Source organism: Equus quagga, chromosome 8, assembly GCF_021613505.1.
Source record: "Equus quagga isolate Etosha38 chromosome 8, UCLA_HA_Equagga_1.0, whole genome shotgun sequence".
Lineage (NCBI taxonomy): Eukaryota > Metazoa > Chordata > Mammalia > Perissodactyla > Equidae > Equus > Equus quagga.
Genome location: NC_060274.1, coordinates 62,710,749 through 62,719,424, shown reverse-complemented (window position 1 = coordinate 62,719,424; position 8,676 = coordinate 62,710,749).

Here is an 8,676-nt window from a genome sequence, read left to right as displayed (position 1 = left end):
CCAGGTGGAGGAACAACTTGTCTACAGCCCACTTTAAGCCATAGCCTCTAGTGTCCTTTGATAGGCACCTGAGTACAGTTTGAGTAGATGACATTGAATCAAGTACATAGTAAAAGTAACTTTTATATTTTTAACAGAAGAGTAAGGGGCATGTCTCCTATTGATATTTTCCCTTCTTTCCTTACTTATCTTCTCTACTAATGATGTTTCTCAGATGGGCAAGTAGAGAAGGGAAGTGCCTGCTTCTGAGAAGAGGGACAGAATCATAGAATTGAGGGCTGTCTCTGGGAGCTATTTGTTTCATAAAATCATTCTCTGGGATAAAACAATACTGCGCCACAGTTAGGAGAGTTTCAATACTCTTCAGACAATTCACTAATTCAGCCAATATTTACTGACTGCTTAATATTTACTTAAACACTGTTCTAAGCCCAGGGATAAAATAGTGGGTAGAAAACAGATCTCTCCTTGCCCTGTGTCATTTGTCATTTAACATGAGGGTAGAAACATTAATCACATAATTTCACAAACAAATGTATAAATGCAATTGTGAAGAGGGCCAAGATAGAGAGATAATAAAGGGAATTGACCCTGCTGAGGGTCAGGAAGGCTGCCCTCAGAAAGTGATACTTGAGTTGAGAACTGAGAGATAGACAAGCATTAACTAGGTAAAGAGAAGGTAGATGAGGATTGAAGATGGAGAAACTGCATTCAAAGGCTCTGCTCAGTCTGAAGGATGCAAGAAGGCCAGTGTGGCTGGAAAGGAGAAAATAATGGGTATATGATATGAAATATAACTAAAGAAGTAAATAGGAGCCAGGCCACACATGGCCTCCTAGGTCATATTACATATTTTTATCTTGATTTTAAGAGTAACTTGGAGACATTGAAGGATTCAAACAAGAAAATAAATTATCAATTTTTTAATTTGAAAAGCTCACTCTAGTTTTATCATGGCGAATAGATTAGAAGGAGTTAGGGTGAATGGAGACCAGACAGTTAGAAGACCATTGTGTTAATCCCGAAGAGAGTTCTTGATAGGCTGGACTAGAGTGATAGCAGTGCAGATGTAGAAAAGGGACAATGTTGAGAGGTATTTAGGATGTAATACTAATAGAAATTGATGTGAATTTGGAATGTAGGGTGGAGGGAAATTGAAGTGTCAATAACAATGTGTGGGTTTCCGGTTTGAGCAATTGCTTAGGTGGTGGTGCCATGTCCTGAGTTTAAAAATAATGGAAAATGTCCAGGTTTGGGGGAATATTTTGTATCTGGTTTTGGACATTTGTTGAAGTGACTTTGAAATATCCTGGATGAGATGAATAGATAGTTGAATGTGGTACTCTGACTTCTGAGGAAATATATGGGCTGGAGTTACAAGTTTTCCGGTCATGTGGGTATTGGATATTGAGGCTGTGGCTGCTGATGGAGTTACTAGGATGAAAGTTTAAGTGAGCGAAAAGACTACAAGGCATAGGCCTAATCTGCTGTATTCAAAATGTCGTCTTTCTCTCCCACATCAATAGATAATGAGGCTTCTTGAGTGTAATTCCTAGGCCTTCTCCTCTTGCCATCTATGAAGAGATTATAATATTTCATGAAAGAGAGATTGGTTAATGATGACATATTTTGTTGAAGAATCAAATAAAATGAAAATGTTAGTTGAGTTAGTCACTATCATGGACATCTGCTACTTTCTTGAGAGTCATTTCAGGGAAATCCTTCAACAAGAAGGTAGATTGGATTAGGTTGAGGAGTGAAGAAATGAAACATAGACAAAATCTCAAACAACTTGAGAAGTCTGACTATGAAGGAAAAGAGAGATTGGGGCAATAGTTGGAAAGGAATGAAGAACTGATGAGGATTTTTCATTTTTAATTGCAGAAACTTAGACTGTGTAAAACTTAATGGAAAAGTTCAATCTAGGAGGAGAGATGTTGAATATATGGGAGAAGGAAAGATAATCAGTAGCCAAAGTTTCTTAATAATTCTGGGAAGCATTGAGTCCAAAGTACAGGTGGTGGAGAATTTAGAGTTAGCGAGGAAAAGAGACAGTTCTTTTATTTTCTCAGGAAAAAAGAAAGATAAATTATTGAAAATGTAGATGGATGTTTGTCTGATATCAAAGAAATGAGGTAACTCTCCTGATGGTTTCTACATTCTCTGTAAAGTTCCGACATCTTTATGAAAGGTGATTTGCTGAGTTTGAGAGATGAGGGGAGTGTTTGAGGAGAACGGAAAACTTATGACATAATTGTTGAGGTGAGCATAAGAGTGAACAAGCTGAGCCAGAGAAAGGTGATGAGTTTATTAGGTGGTGCAGAAGGCACTGTTTGAGGCTGGTGATCACGAGTTTACATTGGAGCCAACATGGCCTCTTTTGTGATTTTCTCTGGCTACACTCAGCTGCTGAAATTCAGGCATCAAGACAGCAGATAATCACACGCATTCAGTTTTAGGGTTTCCTTAGAGGGGAGTAATGAATAACACAGAAAGGCAATGAAATTTATAGCATTGTCAAGAGTATCATTGAAACAACGGAACATGTATTCTAACCCGTCTCAGAAGGGAAACTAAGAAAGAATAAAGAGGGGGGACAAATTGAGAGGAAGTGGAGAGAGCATTAGACTAGAGACCATGATGAAGTCAAAGAATTATAACAGAAACAATTTAAAAAACCAAGCTGAGAGCAGAAGAGTTAGCAGTCGAAGAACATGAATATATTTGAATTATCACTTTGGACATAGAGATGCTCAAGGCAAGATCATGCTCATTGGAGATGCAAAGACTGAAGAACGGAGAGGCCAAAGCGTTGAACCAGGCGATCCAAGGGAACTTGAACGACTCACAAGGATGGCATCTTGGGAATGGTGGGGACAAATACAAACTAGGAATCAAATTTTCTAGTGATCCACAGACAGTGGTCCTAAAGATGGCAGCCTTTAAGAGCTTTGATGTGACTGAATGACATAAGTCTCAAAGGAGTCTTTTTGTCTTCCTTTTCAAGAGAATGAGGAAATAGTGATCTAAAAATAGCAATGCTGAACAAGAGAACATCAATCCTACTTCCTATATTGAGGGTATGTGGGATGTGAGAAAAATAATGTGATGTTATCCCTTGAGATAGCTTGAGAGCCTTTCAAGATAAGAGTCAGGTTGCAGATACAGCAGAAGGTGGATGGAAAATTCAGACAAGAGGCCAAAGATGTAGAGGAATTAGCAAATTCTGAAATAATAAATTATAGGGCCCACTGAAAGCATATGAAAGATGAAATAGGAGAGAGAGGCTGAGTGGGGGCAGGGAAGTACATGGCATCATGAAGATTATGATGGGATAGAGGATTGAGAGCAAAGTTCTTACATGTTGGGAATTTATTTAAAAAGTTTTCGTCTCAAGAAAACCAGAGATAAAAGTGAGTACTCTGCCCAGTAGCCAAGGGAGTTGCTTTTTTCATCTTGGAGGGGTGGTGGTGGGACCAGAAACTATCTATTCTAAATGCTTTTGTGTATTGATGACTGACTCAGAACTTCAAACTTCTAACACAGCCAGGATCCAAGGTTACTCTTTAATTCCTTTTTAGAAATTATTTCCTATTTAGTATGGTGAGTCTTTATACGTGGTGGTCTTCAAAAACTTTTGATTTACATTGACTTTGGTCTAATCTTTATTCTGGCTCATTCTCATGTGTGAGAATGTAAAACTGTAAAATTGTGTGTAAAATTGTGTGTGTGGGGTGTGTGTGTGTGTGTCCTCTGACTCCACTGTTGTCTTTACTGAATATTTAGTATGATTAGGTTGATTGGTCTGGTTTTCATTAGCTTTACCCCTGGTGGAGGCTTCAAAACACGTATGTTACCCATTCATTTGAGCTGGATTTATGAATATCTGTTGTGTGTGTGAAACCAGAATTGAAGCTAATTTAAGGACCATGTGGTATCAATGAAAGTCACAGCTGAAAGTGAGGATGGATGATTAAGTCGAGCCAGGAATGATGAAGAGGCCAGATGAATCAAAGGGAGTTTGGAGTTAGGCAGGGTAATCTTGCTTCTGTTTTCCTTTTCTTGGGGTCTCACACATTTGAGGCATGAACAACTATGAGTTGACGGGATATTGGCTTGGCTCACGGTGTACAGCCTTCCCAGATGGCTCAATGCACTCATTTCCTGCCATGAAAAGGTCTGGGATTACCCTGCAGTTTTGATGCTCTCTTATTTCAGTGTATTATATCATTGTTATTTCTTCCAAAGGTTTTGAATATATTCAATAGTATATCGTGCCACTGTTATAATACAGTGAAAAGAGTGGATTATCAAGTTGATGTATGATACCATTTATGTAAAATTATGTGTGTGTCTATGTGTTATAGGCATAGAAGAAAGAGTCTGGAAATTGATGCCAAACTGTTTATAGAGGTTATTACAAAGTGTGAGGATGTGGAGTTTAACTTTTTGCTTTGATTCTTTTTGTCTTTTGCATCAGCCAAATAATACTATATAATAAAATATTCATATAATGTTATATATTTGTATGCACATCTATCTTAAAATAAATTAATCTTGTATTGCTTTTATGTCATCTTTTAGGATGACAGGCCATATCTCAGATTGGAATCACTGATTTAGACTCTATGATTTGGAATCATAATTTTGGAAAAGTGACAAATTTTTTGTCTTGCTTGTGTAGCTCTCACACAAACGCACACAGAGTTTCGTTGTCTTTAAGTTATGTTCTTCTTCGAGAGTTTGGAGCAAAACAATGTTTTAAGACTGAAAGACGTGCCAATTCATGCATTTCTTTATGTGAAAGTATGTGATATCACATGTAACTTGGTAAACTCTGAACCAGTTTAAAAGAGAAATTGTCAGAATGAAGTCTTTGAAGATCTCCTAACAACTGGGACAAATAAATAAAAATGAGGAATATAGAAATTTGAGGGGCCGGCCCCGTGACCAAGTGGTTAAGTTTGCACGCTCTGCATCGGCAGCCCGGGGTTCACTGGTTCTTATCCTGGGTGCAGACCCACATACTACTCATCAAGCCATGCTGTGGTGGCATCCAACACAGAAGAACCAGAATAACTTACAAGTAGGATATACAACTATGTACTGGCACTTTGGGGGGGGGGGGGAAGAGGAAGATTGGCAAAAGATGCTGGCTCAGGGCCAAACTTCCTCATCAAAAAAGCATATAAAAAAAAGAATTAAAAAAAACAAATTTGATAATTATTAGGAAAGGAAAGGCAAAGCAATCCAGGAATGAAAGAAGTTAAAGTAATTAAGATCTTTTCCATACTTGTTAATTATTATATAGGCACCTGGAAACTTTTATCTAGAGGACAATTTTCAACAGTATGCTATGGGTGCAGCAAGGAGTAACAAAGGAGAGAAGCACCCATCTAAGTTTAGGGAACAGAGTAGGGATCAGAGAAGACTTAGAGGAGAAGGAACTCTTGAAGTGAACTTGAAGGATGGATATGAGTTAGCCAGGCAAAAGATTCCAGTATGAATGAATGGCACAAATGGAGTTGGTAGGAATGAATCATACCAGTGGGGAAGCTTGGAAGGGGTTGGAATGCTCCGCAGATACCACCAATATTAATCAGCACAGCTTTGGGTGTGAGATTTTTCTCATTGGTTGGTACACTATTCAAGCCCTGCCTTTGGTTTCAACAAACATGAAGACACTGTTAATCTTCTTTTTATTGCACAAGATTCCTTCCTCTCATCTACACAAAATTGTAATTGCTAGCATTCATATTTGCTATCTGGTGAGTGTACTCAGCAGGAATTCCTCAACAGCAAAACCAACTTATTTGTATTTCCTAAGTGGAGTTCAGTGCCTGTGTGGACTATATTGGATATAGTGAAATGAGTAAGTGTTGGTGATTCTGTGTGTGTGTGTATTTACAGGGCAGTTTTCAACTCCTTTGTCTTCCGCTGAGAAATGTGGAAAATTGTGGTAAGCAGCAAAATGGAGCCCTGGACTCTGACACCTCCATACCTCTAACAGCAACGTGGAGAAAAGGATGGCTAATCTTCAGGAACAGATCATTGTCAGTCAAACAAACAAACAAACTCTGGATTGGGCTTTGTGATAGGTAGATTGAATAGAATTGAAATGGATATTTAGCTAGGTATTGGAAGGGGAACAAAATACTGCATTCTTTAAGTTGTTGAATTATTTATTCCCCAAACTACAAATCTTCACGATGGTAGTAAATTCCATATTTCAGCAGTTCACTGGAACTTTATAAAATAAAATACCCATTGATGGAATTGTGGGACTGAAGAAGAAAGGATGCCCCCTGTGGTCTTCTGGGTCATGGTAGTAATAAAACCTTAGGAACCAGGGAGTTTGAGACTTGAGAGTAGAGTATAAACCTCATGGTTCTTAACAAGCACTGCACACCAGAATTGCCCGGATGGTCTTTTCGAAATTGGTATGTTTCAGCCTACCTTCAACACTTAAATGAAGTCCTGGCATGTGCATTTGAAGATGTTCCACTGTGGATGTTTATGCACAGCTCTGTTGGAGAACTATTGATAAAGTATAGACAAGCAACAAGAACAACACAATGGCAGCAACAACAGCAGTTGCTTTACAGTTTATGAAGTATTGTCAACTGTGTTATTTTGCCTAGTCTTCATAATAACCCACCAAGATAAGTAATGTTAAACTCATTTTATAAAAGGAGAAATGGAGGCTTGGAGAGGTCCAGTAAATTTCCCAAGTTTCCATTGCACAGAAAGAGCAGAGCTAAACTCAGTCCCAAATCTTGTGACTTTTCTAGTATTAAAATCTCTGGCATGAAGTCTCTTACATCATCAGATCATGCTTGAGCACTTCTTTGTCCCATTCCATTCACTGTAGCTCCTTCCTTAGATATGTCCTATCCAGTGGAATCCCATTCTCGAAAGCCCTGTTTCCATACAGATATATTGGGAGGAATTAGGATTTGGTGGCTTAGCTTGGGGATGAGCAACATTAGCAACTATACCACTTTAATAACCCCATAATAATTTCCTGACTATTTCACAGTGCAAAAAATACGTGGGATTTCCAAAGGCATTTTAAGGGAATTCCAGACACCAGATTAATGTTGACTAATATTGGAGGGAAGTAATTTGTATCAAAGGCCTAATTCTTTCCTTGCCTAGAAGTTACACAATATATTGACTAGCTATTAACTTCTACTCAAAGCTTTAAGAATAGATGTACAAATGTTTTTAATGAGCAATTTCAATCCCCTGGGAAATTTCTCAGAAGAAAAATAATTTTACATTCTGAATTAAGAATTTTCAAATATCAATCAAGGGTTTAAGTATGTTTCCATTTATGGCATAAAGGAGTTTATAATGATTCCTCATTTGGGGATGTTCTCCTGTCCTTTTGCCTTTATCTTCCCTCAGAGTGCAAGCTTTTCTTTCTGAAGAGGATTCTCATTCACTTTTTTTTTTTTTTTAACATTTACTACATTTAATGCTTTTTTCCTACAATCTTGCTCTTATTTTATGTCTTGACAACTCGTGACTTTGTCCTTCTTTCCATAGGATTTTTCTACATAGAATAATGTCTCTCAATATCATCCTGACCTTAAAGAATCTTTTAGACAATTCCCAAAGTTTCTTGAGGTCAAAGGGGACAAGCTCACAGTTCAATCACAGTGACAGCTGAGCACAAAAATCATGGAGGCAGAACCCTTGTATGAGACATACCCTAAAGGATGGACTGCAACACTTTATTTCTAGGCGAGGCATTATTCAGTGGCAGCTTCAACCTGGAACTAACATAGCTCCCCAGTGAAGTCTCAGATTAGCCTGATTTGTTTTTTAGTTCATCCATCTAAGAAATAGAAGAATTTAGTCTATTTATCAGCTCACAACTCCTCTTCATATTTTGTTCCAACCTATTATTCAAGGTGGCTAAACTCAGGATTGTCAGCACCCAGCTTAAGCACTAAGAGGTGAATTGTGGAATGATACCATTTAGTTCACATTTGTTCATTGCCTGTGGGAGATAAAGCTTGGTGGAGCAAAAGAGAGCGGGCTCTGATATCTCTTTATCTCGGTGCCCTTTCTAATGTCTGTTCATCTGGATAGACTGACTAAGGAAGGGCTGGTAATATAAATGTATTTTCTGACTTACAGTATAAATGAGAGAGAAGACGCAATACTTCTACTTTGTCAAATGAAGACTTTCTTAAAGACTTCTTTGCTTACCTATTCAACTTATTTTTGACTGACAAGCTGATTCTGAAGCATATATTTTGCTATATTCTGTTCTCCTTCAGCCTTTGGGAGGCTTTAAGGGCAACCACTGAGGCTGCATGAGAGGGATGACAGCCCTGGCGTCCAGCATCAGCACAGGTTCTTCGAAAGTTACAGTCCGACTGAGAATTGAGCCAGGAAATTAGTAGTCTGCTTAGAAAGTGGGACATTTGTATGGAAAACAAATGCTGTATGAACATTGAGCCAGACCATCATCTTTGTTCACTAAGTGAACAATAAGTTGATCTGCTGAAACAAGTTTCTTAAGATAAATAATATTAGGAGCCATATTCATCATAGTGCAGATGCTAGACAAAAATGTTTGTCAGGATAGGAACTCTATAGAATTTATTCCTTTTTTAATGTAACCTTCATATCTGGCTAGAGACAGACCATGATGGTTATTAT